Below are 20,022 nucleotides of genomic sequence, written 5' to 3'. Positions count from 1 at the left end.
GTATTACAGAAGCTTTGGGGTTTAGGGTTCTGTAAGTCATTTTAACCCTTCCAACAGCCCCATTTCCACCGTTGGCATACCTCTCTTTCCTGCGTGATGCCACAGTTTCATATAAGGAATCTGAATCTGAAAGTGATATTGTGGTTATGTTTTTAAAATAGTCTTAATCTTTTAGAGAGGCACAAAAATATACAAACGAAATTATTTGATTTTGGGGAATAAACTCAAAATAACAGAAGAAGGTAGTGCATGTGTGGGAGTGTAGTTGAAAACCAGTTAGCCGTGAGGCCCTAATTATCAACGTGTATGTTAACATCTTATTATATACCTCTGTATATTTTTACGTGTGAAATATATTTCACTGGTAAAATAGGAGTGAATGGAGAGAGACAATTAATATGGCATTTTAAGCAAGTCAACTCAGAAGCTTATCTGTGGTTTTGAGAAGTAATGGGAGTTAGCAAATGGGAAATATGACCGAGAATTCTTGAATATTAAATATTTATGGGAATGACTTTCAGAGAGAGAGACATTGAAGACACAGGAGCAAGTGGGTATAATAAAGATACGAAGCCTTTTATAATGTGAAAGAGAATGATAGACAATAAGGGAGGGGATTGGTCTCTTCCAGAAAAAGTGCATACCTATCTATGTAAATAAGAGGAAAATCAGAATGAAAAGTCATAAATAATAGAGGTAGGGAAGGATGTGGAGATTTGGGAGATGAGAAAACATGGAATTTGCTGTTTAGTTTTACCTATTTTGTTCAGGGAAGCATGAGGCAAGGTCTTCAGATGACTTTGTGTGTGGAAGGCTGGAGAGAAGTTTGAGGAAATGAGAGAGGTGTGGCATTGCAAGATTTCTCTGCCATGCTGAGTGCCATTACCAAATAGCTAGTTTGCATACTTGTTTGTCAGTCTGTACCCGATGTCAAGACTCTGTTAGGTCTCCAGACGCTGCATTGGAGAGAGTCGTTGCCTGTCTCGAACCAAACAAGTGGCAGGGTGGTGGGTCTGTCCTTTTTTATTTTCTTGATAACCTCTTCTCCGGAGGCAAGGCTCTGGTTCTGAGAATTCTTCAAATTATCTGCCCCACCCCGTCAAACACTGGGTCAAGACCACCCAACTTTATGCACTGCAAGGCAGTAATCATTTTCCTAACTCAGCTGCTCAATAAGGCATATGGAAATATTTTCCCAAGAAAATGATATTTTATTAAATAATGCATATCAATTTTCTCTGAAACCCAATTTTTTTTCCAAATTCACATTTTATCATCACACGGGTCATTGGCATTTTTAAAATTCTGACTCATTTTTATAATAACTACATAAATTACATCAAACCTTTTTTTGTATGCAATATGCCAACACTTTCAATTAAGTCTATTTTCTTAGATGCCTAAATCAATTATAATTAACTGTTAATTAATTAATGAGGTCTTTCAGGAGAAATTAAATAACTCAAAGATAAGAAAAATTTATCTATTTATTGTACACATATTATTGCAGTCTCTGGGGAACATAAATGGAATAAAAATATATTTATGTACAGGGATCCTGATGTACTGAGTTCTCTTTTCTAATTCAGTGACAGACAGTAGAAAAAAATAATCAAGATCTATAAGAAAACTCTCCACGATGGTAAGCACACTATATGAGCTGCAATTAAGTTTATGTGCTGAGTTCCTGTCCAAAAATATCATTTCATCTGCAGTGTGATTTAAGTGATTTTTTTTCTTTAAACATTGAGACACATTTTGCAAGTTTTAATAATTTAATACATAAATGACAGTTCAGCCATGTTTGTTCTCTGCCTTGACTCTGCCTTCAGTTCCATGGACAGATGTAATTATATTTTACTCAAACAACTTTTTGTTAGCAGAGGAATTTCATTTATATGCTTTTATCCCAGGGAACAAGGTTTGCTCCATATTTGAAAATCAATCAATCTATTTTACCATATCAAGTCTAAATTAGAAAAGTTCATATGATCGTGGAAGATAGATTCAGATGTGATCTTGTGGCCCTGGGTTAAGCAAATATTTCTTAGATAAGACATTAAAATCAGTGGCTATGAAATTTAAAATATGATAAATTAGACTCCATCAAAATTAAAAACCTTGGCTCTATGAAAGATATTATTAGGAGATGCAAAATGGTAAAAATGTTTGCAAAACACATATCTGGGGAAAAGCCTTATATACAATAAATATGAAAAATTCTCAAAACTCAGTAACAAGAAAAAAAAGAAAAGAAAAAACATACCCAATTAAATGTGGGCAGAAATTTTGAATAGGCACTTAACCAAAAAATATATGTATTCGGCAAATAAGGGCACTAAAAAATATCCATATTAAAACTACAATGACGTATCACCATATACACATCAGAATGTCTAAAATTGAAAGACTGCGCATACCACATGTTGATGAAGATGTGAAGTAATTGGGACCCTTTTTACACAAAGGAGGGAAATGTGAATTGGTACAACCACTTTGAGAAGCAATGTGGTAGTTACTCATAAACTTAAGCATTCACTTACCATAAGACGCAGAAATGTGCCTCTTAGGTGTTTAGCCAAGAGAAGGCAGGTGTCTGTGAACCAGGAAGCAGTCTTTCTCCAGACGTAGAATCTGTGGTAACATAATCATGACAATCATGAGCCTCCCAGTCTCCATAACTGTGACAAATAAATGCTTGTCGTTTAAGCAACCTAGTCTATTGCATCTGGGTTATAGCAGCAGCCCAAATGGGCTTAACTGTGTTCCCCCAGAATTTCTATGTTGAAGCCATAACCCCCAGTATCTCAGATGCAACAGTTTTTGTAGATAGGACTTTAATTTTTTTTTTAATTTTTAATGTTAATTTATTCTTAAGAGAGAGATAGAGCATGACTGGAAAAAGGGCAGAGAGAGAGGGGGAGACACAGAATCTGAAGCAGGCTCCAGGCTCTGAGCTGCCAGCACAGAGCTGGTGGCACAGAGTTCTATGCAGGGCTCCAACTCACGAATGGAGAGATCATGACCTGAGCTGAAGTCGGACGCCTAATCAACTGAGCCACCCAGGCGCCCCTGTGGACAGGACTTTAAAGAGATGATTAAGATACTATGAGGTCAGTAGAGTGGGCCCTAATCAAATCGGACTGGTGTCCTTATAAAAAGAGCTCAGGACACACAGAGAGACCAGGGATGTGCATGCGCAGAGGAAGTAACACGTGAGGACACAGCAAGAAAGCATCATCTGCAAGCCAAAGAGAGAGACCACAGGAGAAACCAACCCCACAGATACCTTGATCCTGAATATCTTACCCTGCAGAAAATCAGTTTCTGTTTCAGCCACACAGTCAGTGGTATTTTGTTAGGGCAGCCCTTGCAAACTAATACGACATCCCAAGACAGGATTAGCTTGGCCCATTAAAACAATACAGGGACTGAAAAATTCAACAAGAGTGTTAAAAAATGGTCACTGAACCGATATCAGAGAAATATGCATCAAATCCTAAGTTTGTCACTAAATTATCGATTAGGTTTTCCCTGCAGAAGGTAGTTTACACAATTCTGATCAAAATGGAGTCTCTGGATTTTCAAGCTGGAGGTTCCCGTGTCCTCTTTGTAGAGTAAAACAGAGATGCAGAGGGTTCAGAGAACTTGTCAAGACTTACGGTTACTTGAGCAAAACTGTACCTGAATAAGCATACAATTTTACTTGAAAATAGCCTGTATGTCCTTAGACAATCTCTGTTGTTCCCTTAAGAAAATAAGCTATCTGTCTCTGACAATTCCTCTCCCAACAAGACTTCCCTCTTTGCATATTTCCCTCATTATTCATCTTAATTTTCAGTTGTTCTTTTTTAGCCCATGATCAGGAGTGTGAATCCCTTGTTAAATCTCCAAGTTCTGTCTCCTTGGCAATTGGAAGATCAATATCATCGTAATTTTTTTTTTTTTTTCACTTAGCCATTCAAATACTCTGGCTTTTATGTAACATCTTCATTAAGGTTTGCTAGTTTTTTTCTCCTGATTCAACTGAAACTAGTAGCTTGCTAACTTTGGAAAAGACAGTCCTTCTCTTTAGCATTGGAAACTTTTCATTTACTTTTAACACAATGATTAGCTTAAATTTGTGTGCTCTTAGACTTTTACCAAGTGAACTCAACTTCTGACCATTAAGTAAAATAGTCCAAATTCTTCGGTAATTTGCCAATATTTCAACTTCAAATTATATTTGGAATTTTTACAGTGTAGTTTTGTTTATGTTACTTTTTTAAAAAGATTCCTTGAGTAGCTTTCATGACCTCTGCTTTTACAAATTATGTGAAATTTGCCTCAATATTTCATAATGCCGTTCTTGACTTTAGCTCCACATGATGCAATACTCAATTCAATTATTTTGTGTGCTAAATGAAAACTAAAGTACAGTTTCATGTCATAAAAACTGGGCAAAAACTTGATAATGAACTTAATATAATAATACTTATACTTTAAAAATATTATAGCTTGCCAATATCACTACCCATTTTTCTTAAAAGCAGAATGTGAGTCATTGCCAGCCGTTCACCTTTTTCCTTCATTTTTGAGTTAAAAAAATCCTTTTCCTCCAAGTCAATCGATTTCTCTAAATTAATTTTCAATAAGCACAATCTTTCCCATTTCAAGTGCTCATGCATCGGGTCAAAATTTGAATAAATGCAAAATGGATTCTTTTTTAGTTTCATCATCTTTGTCACCTGAATCACAAGACTAAAATCATGATTAGAAAACTGTTTTATTATGATAGAAGACTGATGTTTAAGTCTTGTAAATGTCATATAACAAATTATATCCCATATATATCATTCCTACCTGATTCACAGGCTTATCAGCTCTTAGATAATATATGTAGAAGCCCTTTGAACACTAAAAACTAATAAAGTATCAAATGAAAAGAATAGTAAGAATAATCTTTGAGCAGTTTTCACCTGCTTCATCATTTTCTTCTGTTATAATTCAACCTTCATTATTGTGGGATCAAAGTTCTCCCTCCCTCATTTAACTTTTTCTCATGGTCAGACCATCTCTAGGAGCATCACTGGGGAGTTACTCTATTTAATTGAGGATTTCTAGACTGCATCACAAACTTAGAATCATAATCTTGGGGGATATGGCCAAGTGATTTGCAATTTAATGAATATCTAAGACAGTTCTTTTCCCCATTAAAGTCTGAGAAACATTAATCAGTGTGTTTTTCATATCTTTCTCACTTTGTTATTCTTTAAAATCTTCATGTAGATTGTGAAAATGGCCAGATTTTTCATCCCTGTTTATATCCATGCTTTCTGAAATGTGACTTTGTAGTTCCTCCCATCAATAGGTAGAATTTACTTCCCCATCATTTGAATTTGACTTGCTTTGGTTAATCAAATTCCACAAAAGTGGCAGTGTACCAGTTTCAAGCCTAGGTAATAAAGGGATCTGGGCACTTGTGCTCACTCTCTTGGGACTCTGCGACTACCACCATGAGAACAATTGCAGCTAGCCTGCTGGAGAATGAAAAACCACATGGAAAGACCTCACGGTCCAAGCTGTCTCGATTTAGAGCCCCCAAGACCAACTACCTATCAACTGCCTTTGTAGCCATTTACAGACGTATATTGAGCCCAACCAAGACCGAAGTCTCCATCTGACCAATAGACCCATAAGCAATAATACATATTTAGTGTTTAAGCCACTGCAGCTTAGATGCTTTGTTATACATCAATCAGTAACTAATACACTTCATGCATCAAGAAACCGAGTTTAGGTAATTTTGGTAGTTTTCCAAAGTCTTCATAATCAAAGTCAACCCTTTACCTTAAGCATACACATCACGTATATACTTTCACAACTTGAAATTCTCCTCTGAATGTTTCTAGCTTTATAATTGGGGGGTGGGGGGGGCAGGTGGTAGTCATAAGTATCATCATGTTATTTAAAATGCATGTATAAAATACAATTATTCCTTTAAAACTCACCTGAAACTTTACCTCAATTGTTTTTTTCTAAATAAATAAAAAATGGGCATGTAAGTGATTTTCATTGAATTTCATAAAGCAAAACAATAAATCCAAGTGACTATATTTAGTCCACATCATTGTCTAACTCAGAACTGCCTTCAAGTTTGAAGTCTTTGCAGCACTTTTGTATACCTATATAATCTACATCATCATAGGTAGTTTGCATTAGCTCCAAACTTCATTTGAAGAGACAGAGTATCTACTTGGTTAATTAAATATGTTGAAATATGTAAGATAATGTGACTCGATAGTATCTGAAAAGGGAGACATAACAATGGAAATTTTCTATTTGCTCATACACCCTCCTCTTCTATACTTTTTGCCTCTTCAAATTCAGTCACTTATTTACTGTTATTAATTCCATGCAATTAACTTCAGAATCTCTGTGCCTAACCACAGCTTACTTTTGAAACATCAAATACCCTGTACCAACTACCTGTTAGATAATTAGACTTGGTATCCTGCAGGCACCTGTCAAAGCATAAATAAAATTTGAGGTCATGTCTGGTACAAACTTTCAACTTTACTTTTTCAAGGTCTTATTTAAACTTTATGAAAATCATGTTATGGCTCAATATAATTTATTTTCCAAACAAAGCCAACACACTTTGGAAATATTACAACTCTAAAGGTTAAACTTGTATATCAGAAATAAAGCAATTTGACGGCAAGAGAATGCTTTCAACTTTTTAAGCACTGAATTTCCAATATAAACAACCTATTATTTAATCCATCAGAGTTAAATTTAACCCTTAACAGATTATGTCAACACTTCTATTTAACAGATGTACTCTGCTTAGCAATGTATTTAATCTATGATTTTTTGTTAGTTTTAATATAAATAATTCACAATATAGTGTCATTAAAAAAACAAAAATATTTTAGGTTTGTGAGGTTTGTTTCAAATTTTCCTTTTAATGAAACCTGTTTCCCTAATTAAAAACTGACTAACATTTATGATTCCATGTTTTCCTTTTTCAAAGAAGGATTTAGTCATTTCCACACTCAAAAACAGATGTGTTTAAAACTCAATTCTTCATTTTCTCCAGAAAACCTCCAATAAAAGCTTTTGTTGTTGTTGTTATTAGTGTAAAAATTATCTCTTTAAAACACAATTATACTTTTAGGTCTTTCTTTCATATATCACATGTTTGTAAATACTTGCCAAATGAATGAAAAGCAAATACTTAGTTTTACAAATAGGCGCATTCTGTTTTTACACTATTTATATAAAAGGGCCATATTTAATGGCAAATAATGGTAATAGCAATGCCAGGAAGAGAGGGAGTGAGCAACTTTTAAGCTTCCAGCCACTAGTTCCAAACTGGGAACTGGACAATGAAGTAAAGAGTATCCTTACATTGTTTGCATAGTAGTTTATTTTAATCATTTATGTAATAGTCTATTTTACCAAGTGTAGAGTGCTTCCTTGTAATGGTAGAAGATGCTTTCTAGGTGGACTGAAAATATCATCTACTGATGGGTAGCAATCATCAAGGAGACGAAACCTTCCTTTCACCGCTTAGTGCAGTAACAGAAGAGAGAATATTCAGGACAGCTACAGCAGTTGGTCTGCAGATTTGACAAAGATATTTGTAAAATGTACTTATACTCTCGGTCCTCAATAAATCAGATTTCATATAACCTGCAAAATGCCAGGTTGTCAAAAGATAACCCAAATCTTGAGCATTCTGTAAGCAACATGAAGGCAAAGACAGAGAAGCTATCTTTCTAATTTTAATATCAGCCATGAAGCAAGAGACTCTTTTTGTTGTTCATGGATTAAAGTGGAAATTCATGGAATAGAAACGGTAAGGGAAAGATCCAGGGTTAAAATAGTGATAATGAAAGAGAATATCTTGTTATTGCTTGTGCAATAGTTTATTTTAAAGATAATTCTGTATAAGTGGTTTGATGTTTGTGTACAAATGTTAGTTAATTTTCAAAGAAACCCAATCAGAAATTATGGGGATGGGGGTTAAATAGCATAAAATTTGCTTAATTTTGATTAACACCATCAAGCATCGTTAGTATTCACCCATGGAATGGAATAAAAGAATCTAACAAGCATGGAAAACTTATCAACCGATTACCCTTGGCCTTAATGTCTAGAGTTCCTGCATTCCTCCACTTTATAGAGATCCTGCCATCAGATTTGATTGTAAGTCTGGCCAGTTCTGCCATTAGAATATCATTGTGCTGCCTTCATGAGTTTTCTGTTTAAGGAGTTAGTTGGAGTGCTTGACCATACAGACAGACTCTCCTATACTTCAGTGTATGAACACATAGTTTAGGTTTGGCAGAATTTGGTTTAGGGCTTGCTCTCATTATAATTTATCACTTGGTAACAAGGTTGTGGTGGAGGACTGCACAATTCTCAACTGTCTCTTAACACTTAGAAAATATCAACATTTAAACAAAGAACCTAACATTTACCAAATGACTAAATTGACTAAGCCAAATATAGATGAGAGTTAAAACAGTAAAATTTCTTTTAGTTCTGCTCAGATAAAAGCCTTTCCAATTGATTGTTAAAAATGACTATTATTTAATAACAGAACCTCGCAGTGAGTAGATCTATGACACTGGTTATTCTGTGTTGTACCACTCATAAATACATACATATCTTCACGTATATTTATACACGGTAATTGTTAAACCAACCCTAACCTCCTCATTTCTTGGGATAAAGTCATCAATGACGACAATCCAGTCATCAGACGTGTACTATATCTTCTACTGTGTGCTGGAAAGTGCCACAGTGTGTAATTAATGTGTAATACTCCCTGTCATAGGTCATTTTTAAGACAGCAAGAGAGACAGACCAAGTAATAGGTCATATGTAACACAAAAGCAGGATGTGATGAATTATGATGTCTTAAACAAAATGTTGTAGGCAAAGACAGCGTGCCACACAAATACTCATACTGGAGAATCAAAAGAGTTCTCACAATAAAACTATATGAACGCAGAGTGAGGGTTTCCAAGCAAAGAGGGAGTTAAGTAAAGGTATACCAGATGAATGGAACAGCACAGCTTTACAACAATACCTCTATACTTCAGGAATACTAAGAAGCTCAAAGTCAGTATAATAAGGAGATAAGGGTATGAGAAGGGGAAAGAGATGCCACTAGAAATTGTTCTGTTGAAATCAGATCATGCAAGGCTTCAGTCACTAAAGAAATGAGTGATCATTTTAACTTACGGTGATGGCAATAGAGTTATTTCTGTCTGTTTTTAACAGGAAATGAATGATGTAATGAAATCCACAGTGACGAATGTGTGAAATCTACAGTTATGAGTGTGTCGCAATGGAGACTGGTTTCAAGCGGGGCAAGACTGGGGGAGGAGAGAAACATGAGGAGAATATTGTAGGATAACAGTCCCATTTCTCTCTTTACTAAGTATCAAAGATTAACAAAACATAACAAGGTCTAGGGCGTGAAACGGACAGCAACCAAAGCCACCCCGAAATCCAGTGGCATAAAAATGATGTGGAGAATCTTGCTAAGACCTGTATAGACACAAGATCTCCAAAATGTAAGGAAAGGTATCACAAATAAACAAAGTACAACAAGAAATTAATCTGACGTTATCTTTACATTTTCCAAGGAGAAGGAGAACAGGACAAGCAGACAAAATTTGAGTAATTTCTGATGTGTTATTAGCCTTACAACCCGCCTTTAAGTTACATTTAAAAATTAGCTTAGTTTTTTGGATGGAGACAAGGAAAGCCCTTTTATGCGTGCTCACTATGTGCCCTATGACGAGAAGCTTCAGGAATCCCTAGGTCTTTGATGTATGCTCGCTTAGAATGTCAGAGTCATATATGCTCTTCAGGGAAGCTCCTTGAATCTATGTCAGCTTAAAAGCTGCTTGAAACACCAACCCATAAAGTAATTCTGTCAAATACTATAAAAACATCCAACCCATGCTTGAGGTTCTATAGTTCTATACTTTGTTGTGACCTACAATGATTTGCCATTTAATATTAATAATAGTTCTTAGACCAGGATTCTTAAAAAAGCATTAAAAGCTGACTTTGATGGGTATTTTCTTTGAAAAGTCGTAATTTCCAGCCCTGTGCGAATTAGCAATTTTCAATGCACTATGACCCTTTAATTTGGATTGGAAACGAAGGCTACATGTTTGCCACGTTCTATCTGCCATATTCTTAAAGGTCATAATGAATTTTTTATTTGCTTTTTTATATTTCAGTGTCAATTAGAGCATAATTCAGTACTCTTCAATTTCCAAGATGAGAAGTGAAAAGGCTGAGAAAAGCAATTACTGAGATTTCTTATTTTCACCCCAGACTTTGTAAGACTCTATTCTCACTCAGCGCTAGGTCTCTAAAATAACAGATGTCCTAGAAGTTTATAAACTAGCTTATGTCGATGGTTTTGAGTTTTGCTGCAATGTTAGATATAGAAAAAAAAATGTCGGATACAAAATCCACCCAGAATAAAAAGGCCTTAAAACTGACCAGAAAGGGATAATAAAAGGGCACCAAACTCAGTGTAGAAAGAGAAAAAAATCTATTAAATAACTGCCAGCATGTGACTTGCTATGGGTCTGCACTCTTGTTGCTTTATTTCTTAGTGTTCTAGTATTCTTATTTATAATGGAGGTATCATACCTGCCCTACTACTTGTCATTATGTATTACAAATTTTCCTAAAAGATAATATATAAACTGTAAGTGCGGGAGCATGCCATAGGAAATACTGTTTTATATATTTTATGCTTCCTCCATTTCATTGAAAAATAAGTTTAGTGAAGGATCAAAAAGTAAAATGATAGGATGTAAATATAGAGTTTCAGTTTCCAAGACTAAAGTAAAATTTCTACCCAAAGAAACCCTTCCACATTTTAAAAATCTTCCAAAATGTAAGACTGGTTTAAGTGTAATAGTATGAGAAATACTAAACAACTTGGAAAAGGAAGGGAGGAAAGAAAGAAGGAAGGAAAGAAAAATGGATTTAGAAAAGATGCTGTTTACCCTTCCGTATTCTTGACTGGGACATCTAAACTGTCATATTTGCTTAGAGTTTTGCTTCAGTGGTCCATTTAAAGAGATCAGAAGAAAAGCCAAAGGTAACATGAAGTAGAACCTTTTGTATCTGAACCCCCGTAAATGGAAAGAACCAATAATGGTGGCAAACTGAGTGGATAAATTAGGGAAAATCTACTGTCTAGTAAAAGACTGTACGAATATTATCATCAGCATTGACTCTGGATGATAGTTAAAAATTATTTTCCCCAAAAAAAACTCTCTAACACAAGCCAAATTCTATTTAAATTAAGAACAAGTATTCTTAGTAGCTTCATGGCTAAATACCAAAAGACAAACAAGAACAACAACCCTAGGAAAAATGTGCACCCAAAGAAAATTTTGAAAGATTACATTTAAATATACAAGAGCTCGTAATGGAATAGACAATGGACTAGACAAAGAGTCAGAAGAAATAACAAATAATATATTCTAACCCAGAAATACAGCAAGTTTTGGCATTATCAGATAAATAATATGAAGTAATAAAATTTAACATGTTGAAGTATTAAAATGGAAAATTAACAAATAAGAAATATATAAAAAACTATACAATTTTACCGGGAACATTTGAAAAAAGTCATATAGAATTTTGTTAAATACAATATAAAACAATTGAGATTTACTCAATAAAGGTGCTTAGTAGCAAATTCAAAGGCACTAAGGAAAGAATTAGTAAACCAGAAAATCAATCTGAAGGGATATCGAATAATGGATTACAGAGAGACAAATAAAAAATACGAAAAACAAAATTTAAGAAACACAAGAAAATAAGAAAGTCTAATGCTTAATCAAAGTTTGAGTAAAAGAAAGAAGAGGTATAGGTTCCATTTTGTGATAATCCTAGGCTTTTCCCTCTAATATACTCTGTCAGAAGAAATAATGGCTGAGAACTTTCGAGAAGGATAAAAGACATAAATTCTTCGAAGCAAGGAGCTCAATCTATCCTTCCCCAAAATGACAGATGATAGATAGATAGGGAGATGACAGACAGAATAATAGATAGAAGATAAAAAAACAAAACTAGAGACATTTAGATCACCAAGGCATATTTAGGAGTGGCAGAAGAAAAGACAATAGAACAACAGGCCACTAACTGCTTCAAAGCAAAAACTAGAAAACAGAAAAGAGCGCCAGTCTGCCCAGAAAAATATGGAAGATTAGTAAACACTCAATTACATATAAATTGAGTGAAACTCAATGCCAAAGAAAGAAATATATTCAGATTGAAGGGAAACAATAAGATCAGCAAAACTGGCATAGGAAAGCACAGTGGGGAAGCAGGTGAGCAAGCTCAACTAAAAAAAGGGGGGGGGGGTTGTTGAGACATCCTACTGATAGGCAGAGCCAAGAAATACCAGCCAAAAGTCCCTTCAAGTGAAAAAAGCATCCCACTACTTTTAAGATTTAAAGAGCCTAAATGTCCATCAACTGATGAATGGATTAAGAAATTGTGGTCTATACACACAATGGAATACTACGTGGCAAAGAGAAAGAATGAAACCTGGCCTTTTGTAGCCACGTGGATGGAACTGGAGAGTGTTAGGCTAAGTGAAATAAGTCAGGCAGAGAAAGACAGATACCATATGTTTTCACTCATATGTGGATCTTGAGAAACTTAACAGAAGACCATGGGAGAGGGGAAGGGGAAAAAAAAGTTACAGAGAGGGAAGGAGGCAAACCATAAGAGACTCTTAAAAACTGAGAATAAACTGAGGATTGATGGCGGGTGGGAGGGAGGGGAGGATGGGTGATGGGCATTGAGGAGGGCACCTGTGGGGATGAGCACTGGGTGTCGTATGGAAACCAATTTGACAATAAATTTCATATAAAAAAATTAAAAATTTAAAAAACGATCTAAAAACAATCAGGATAGGGAAGAAGCCTTGTGATGTTGAAGAAAACAAAGCATGGAAGGTATGCAGAGGACAAAGGAGGCAGAGCAAAGTCAACACAAGATCTAAAACAGAAGGGACTATCTTGGGCTCTGGGGGCAATATCTGTAAGAGTCAAGGTAAAGAGAAGGAAAAAAAATGTTTATCGGTAGAAGCCCTACAGAAATAATACAGCATCACAGGAGCAGATTTTTTTCTGGCCACAAAAAAACAACAAATATCAAAGAAATTATTCATCATTTTATCAGCAAAAAGGTATCCTTTGGGCTAAGCAACCAGTTAAGTACGCTAACTTCTTATCTTTCAGAAAGCCTTCTACTAAAAGCCAGTGGAGAAAATCCAATTTATTCAAATATTGACGACATAAAAATAAGACAGTACCACTCATACAAAGACATTTCAAGATAAAAGAAATACATTTAGCAGAGCCTCTTAGAACCCAAACCAAACTCACCAGAAAAAAAAGTCATCACCAACAGAAAGTTGTAATGAAATATTTCAACCTGAACTTAAAAGAAACTCAAACAGAACAATTGCATCAGCGAAGAAACATCACAAAGCAAAATTAAGAAAACAAACAGAAAATTTCAAGAAAACTTGGGGTTATAGCGCAACAATGAGAAACTACACAGGGAACTCACAGATTTCAGGAAAAAACTGAAGAAAAGACAAAAAGTTTTCATAAATGAAAGCTAAGTTACAAGGAACACCAGTGGGTATAGCCACCACAAGAAGGCATAATAAGGGACAAAAACAAAAAACAAACAAAAAACAAAAACAGAAAAAGGACAGATGTGAAAAAAAATGAAACAAAAAAAGATTAAAAGGGATTAGAGAAAACATGATTTCGGCTAGAATGACTGGTCTCCTTGCCAAATGTGGATTCTACCCTTTGCCCAGGGTGACAGGTGCATCCCCTAAAGGAGTGACAGCAGTAGCCTTTTATTTCTGAGAAAATACCACTTCCCCCTGGAATTGTGGCCCCTTCTGCCTTTCTTCTGAAGGATGGCATCCACTTTTCCATCCCATGTCTTTTTCATCTTCTGGCATTTCATTGTCTTCACTACGTTCTTTGGGGTTAACAAGCCCCTTGCTTGTGTTCTCTTGATGTTTAGCTGCCTCCAGAAACTTTACCCTGATGGATAGACTCACAGGATGAATGTGTGGCAGGCAAGTGATACCGATGAACTAAGAGGAAATCGAATGACGATAATAGTCCTGGAGATGCTGGAGATTTTAAACCTACCAGAATTGTATAGGTGGATATACTAACATTTAGAAAAAGACATTAATTCTCATATAAATCTTCTAGGGAGCAGAAAAGGGCCAGACTTATGTGATAATATTTATATACCAAAGCCAGACAAAAAGTGCTAGAAATTATAATTAATATCCATTTTCATTTCATTAATATGCAAAACTATTAAGGAATGTGTGATATTAGAAAATAAAATCTAACAATGTATTCAGATTAATGTATCATTACCAAGTTCAATTTATTCCAAAGATGCAAAGTTGACCCGTCATTTGAAAACTTATTTATTCATCATATTAATAAACTAATTATATGTTATGTGTATATGATCATGTCATGGTACAAAAAACCCACATTTGATAAAATTCCATTTCTAGGCAATGTTGTATTTGAATTTTAACTGGGGATCAAAAAAGTTTATATCATGTTTCACATCCCACCAATTTCATCATCTATGGCAAGGTACTCATTGACAAATGTTTACAGAACAGTGTTTTTTAATTCAATATGACCCCAAAGGCACATATAGCAAATTATGAATTTTTGTCATTTTGCAATTGTGAGTGATAAAAAATAATGGCCAAATAATGGTAACAAGTCAAAAAAACCACTCAGGCCCAATAATCATCAGTTGTACTGCTAACCCAGATCTAGGATCTGATACTATATTTCATCACACAATTCAATCAATTATGAGTAAGTTTTCCCATCTTTGAGATTTTTAAGTGCATTTTTAAGCAACTAGTTGAAAAAAGTCTCATACCCTATTGAGGTTTTTCTTTCATGTGCCAGAAGCAGTCTCACAATATTTAACACACAGCTATCAAGTTAGGCCCAGGTAAAAAACACAAAACTTATTTTTAAAGGGAAAATGTCACCCTTTGACACAAAAGCCAAATGTGTTTATACTCACACTCTACTCGGAGGTCACACATGGTCATGCCAATGGAATCACAGAAATTGAAGACTAAACCTGTCTTACGTGAGAAGGGCCTCCAGAAATACCAACTTTGCTTCTTAAGTAGAAATAAAATTTATGAAAACAACTACAGTTTTTAGAAGAACAAATTACATGTTGATGACTTGCATTTTATTTAAAAACATTTCTACTTCAGTCAAAATGAAAATAAAAGAAAAATTAAATTCGACTGAATGCAACAAATTTTCTTGAGTTCTAAAGTATTGTAAGTGAAGAAAAAAGGCTTAAATGCATTCAAATTCCTTTTTCAGGGCCCCAATACAAAGAGCCCTGCTGTCTCATTACCTGCCACTACAACAAGAAGGACAACTGCCAGCTCTTGTGTTTTCCTCATTTTCTTTCTTTCTTTCTTTTTAAATGTGGAAATCAGAAATAGGATGAGTAATTGGAATCCATTAAGGTTTTATCTGTGGACATATCATTGTCTTTAATTCCTCACCCATGTAGAAAGCAGAGCAACAAAAATTAGTGATTGAAATTATTGTTTCTTTTTAGTCCCAGGTGTCGACTGCCACAGGGCACAGACCAAAAGTGTGGACAGAGAGAAAGAGACTATATAGGCCATTAACGGGGTAATTAGCACTAGAACAACAATTGAGAACAGAAGTAATAGCCTATTTTGTGTTTTCTAAAAGGCACTAGAACATCTCTCTACCAAAATGCCACTTAATCGGGTGCTACCAAGCCTAAAATTCCGTAGTTCTAAATCTGGTCCATTGTTTTAATAAAACTGTTCTCCCCCTGACTCAAATTTATCCATTTCTTTCACCCTTCAGGGCCACCATCTGTCAACTTTTCTCTGGAAAGTTCTGCTCCTTAACCATTTGCTTTTCTATCTTTTCTCTTTCACTGCATTTTCCTTGTAAGAGTAATTTTTATAAAATATAAGTCAGGTCATATCGTTACTTGCCTCAAACACTTTGGTGTCTTCACAGAGCACTTGAGTAAAATCCAATCTTTATCCTGAGTTCCTAAGCTTTATATTATTGGAACCATGTCAATGTCTACAGCCTCAACATATGTCCCTGTTCTTCTTTATCACCAGGCACGAATCACACTCCCTTTTCCTAAAATGTGACACTCTCCACTATAAGTCATTTGTACCTGTGAAATCTCAGATACTGTGTTCTCCAGACCTTGCCCTCACTGGTTTCTAATTCCTTATCTCCGGGTTTAAATGTTGTCTCCACTAAAACTTCATTCTCTTTCTACCTTAAATCAAGTAGTCCTTCTCTATAATTCTTTGTCACCAGGCACTTTATTTTTTAATGGTTATAATCACAACATATAAGTGTTTATATGTACATGTTTTTATTGTTTCACTTTCATAATTGAACAGAAGCTTCTTAAAAAAATTTTTTTTAACATTTTATTTATTTTTGAGACAGAGAGAGACAGAGCATGAACGGGGAAGGGTGAGAGAAAGAGGGAGACACAGAATCTGAAACATGCTCCAGGCTCTGAGCTATCAGCACAGAGCCCAAAGCGGGGCTCGAACTCACGGACCGCAAGATCATGACCTGAACCGAAGTCAGACGCTTAACCGACTGAGCCACCCAGGTGCCCCCCCCTTTTTTTAATTTTTTTAAACATTTTATTTATTTTTGAGACAGAGAGAGACAAGAGCATGAATGGGGGAGGGTCAGAGAGAGAGGGAGACACAGAATCTGAAGAACAGAAGCTTCTTGAGGGCAGGGACTGTTTGTGTCTTATCTGCCATCGCATACCCATCACCTTGGACAGTGTCTACCACAGAGTGGACAACAAATACTTGTTCAACGAATGACCGAAAGAAGGACTGAGAAATTTCAATTACGTATATATAGAGTCCAAAATTTCGAAGAAGAGTTTAATCTCATAATTTTATTCCTATTGTTCGTTTCATTTTTCATCCGTCTCCTGAAAAGACTCTTCAACTCTAGTCAAAGATATTAAGTAACCGTGATCCATACAAATGCAATGTTTTTCATCAAAAGATATTTCTTTTGAGTGGCAGTAAAGCCATTGACGAAGTAAAAGTTCACTCTTTTATTTAGTTTTGTAGAAGACATTTTTAGTAGAAATACTGAAAAATGAGTCTATAATCCTCAGTCTCCCTTGAGAGAAAGCTTTCACAGAGAATGATTTATATAGCCAAGACATGAAGAAACTTGCAAGTAAACTCACATTAAACCTCATTTTTCTAATCAAGCCATATATTCCACAGTCTTGAGGAAGCTGGAAGAAATAGGAGTGAGGAAAAATAAAACAAAACATACAGAAGGAAAATATTTGCTTTATATATACTGCAGACTATGATTACTTCTGACTACTTCTATTGAATTTACTCATTATATATTTATAGTTTTGTCTTAAATATTACTTTAAGAAGTTGTTTCAAAATGTTTAGTGAGATGTTGAATCACCAAAACTTTGGTATGAGATAGACCAGGATCTGAGGACTTGCACGGCTCTTAGTGGTGTGGATTTAGGCAAATCATGTCATTTGTAAAAAGTGGGTGCAAATATCAAGCTCAGTGATTATTGCTTAATTACAATAACGAAGATATGCTAATAATACAATTCCTGGCACAGACAGCATACAAATATACTGTTGTGATTATGACTGTCATTGTTTTGATGCAGCTATAAGATGACAGCTTCTAAAACAACACACACTTTGTTCCTGCCTTCTTGCCACCTCCAACCCCGAAGCACAGAATCTGAGCTGTTAGCAAAGAATTGCTATGACATTAATTTAATCCATATCATGTTTCTTAGAGTGCGTCTTCTCCCGATCATTGAACAACATTCTCAAAGAAATGGAGGAAATAGAATGTTAGATATAGTGCTTTTTAAGAAAGCAGTAATTACCGGGGTGCCTGGGAGGCTCAGTTGGTTAAGTGGCCAACTTTTGGTTTGGGCTCAGGTAGTGATTTTGCGGTTTGTGGGTTCAAGTCCCACATCGGGTTCTGTGCTGACAGTGCAGAACCTGCTTGGGATTCTCTCTCTCACCCTCTTTCCCTGCCCCTCCCACTTGCTCTCTCTCAAAATAAATAAATAAACTTAAAAAAAAAAAGGAAAGAAAGCAGTAATTACAGTCACGAATAATAAAGAACAAATAATAATAATAAAGAATGAAGAACATAAAAATCTTGGAGCCTGAATTCTAAAAATGTAATATATATAAGAGAAAACAAAGACAACTGGCTCATTCACTTACACAACAAAAGTTTATTGAGCACCTTTCGTGTACCATGGGCTGTTATCTGCACCAGAAATAAAGGCTTTTTTCACTTATTTTTTTGCCTATGTTTATTTTTTTCATCTGTATTGAGGTATTATTGTCAAATAAAGTCAAAATACATTTAAAGTATGCAGTGTGATGATTTGATTTATGTATATATTGCAAAGGGATTCCTACCATTGATTTGATTAACACATCCATCCGCTCTTTTCTTTTTGGTGAGAACACTTAAGTTCTCCTCTCTTAGCGATTTCAATGATACAATGCAGAACTACCAAATTTAGTCACTGTCTTATACATTAGATCCTCAGACCTGTTCACTTTATAACTGAAAGTTGGTACCCTTTTACCAGCCACTCTCTGTTTCACATTTTCTTTATCCATGTATTATCAGTCAATGAACACGTAGATGTTTCCATATCATGGCTGCCCTGAATATTGAATATTGTGAGTATTGCTGCAATGAATGTGGGAGTGCAGGTATCTCTTTGAGACAGTGAATTCATTTGATTTAGATGTATACCCAGAAATGAGATTGCTAGATCATATGTAGTTCTATCTTTAATTTCTTGAGGAACCTTCATACTGCTTTCCATAGTGGTTATACCAGTTGGTATTCCCTCCCACAGTGTACAAGTGTTCCCTTTTCTCCACATCCTCATCAGAATTTAGCTCTTATTTTTTGATAATAGACATCCTAACTCATGTGAGAGGATTTCTCATTATGGTTTTGAAAAAGTGGTTTCATGTAGGAGATGAATCTCATCAATCAGCCCAGCTGGAGCTCCTGTTTGCCTCTCAAACCTTATTGACTGTCCAAGCCACCATCTTTATTCTTAGTGGCTTTTAGTAGCTGAGGACGTGCCAAGACCCATCAGTGTCCCAAAAGGGAGGATTGCAGTCAAAACCTTCATGTAAGTGGATTAGAAGCTGGACCCTTAGGTTGCAGCTGAGAAAGTATGAGGTTAGGTCTCTTCCAGGGAGAAACAGGGTGATGGATGTTGTTGCTTGTTCCACCTGTGCTAAACCCAGTTGCATAGCAATGGGGATGTTCTCCTGTGTCCATTTAAGACTTACTTCTTTGGGGTGGCTGGGTGGCTCAGTAGCCTAAGTGTCTGACTTCAGCTCAGGTCATGATCTCACAGTTCATGGGTTCAAGCCCCATGTAGGGCTCTCTGTTCGGCACAGAGCCTGCTTCAGATCCTCTGTCTCCCTGTCTCTGCACCCCTCCCCTGCTCGTGCTCTCTCTCTCTTTCAAAATAAACATTAACAAAAAAATTTAAAAAAAAAACAAACAGATCTAAACCTGCCTTCATGGAGGCTTATGAAGAAAGAAGACATGAAGAAAATAAATCAAATAATTAATATAAAACATAATTATCACTTGAGATAAATGTTGTTGAATAAGAAAATACGGTTCTAAAAGTTATACACGACATACGGAACCATGAACTTGTGTAATAGAAAGACCTGAACTGATGGTATAATGTGTTGAAAGATCAGAGTCATGTTTCATTACCAATAGATGGCATACAGGTAAAGAACAGAAGCTAATGAGCAAAAACAATGTTCATAAAGGTTCT

Source organism: Panthera tigris, chromosome B2 (genome assembly GCF_018350195.1).
Source record: "Panthera tigris isolate Pti1 chromosome B2, P.tigris_Pti1_mat1.1, whole genome shotgun sequence".
Taxonomy (NCBI): Eukaryota; Metazoa; Chordata; class Mammalia; order Carnivora; family Felidae; genus Panthera; species Panthera tigris.
This window is presented reverse-complemented; position numbering follows the sequence as displayed.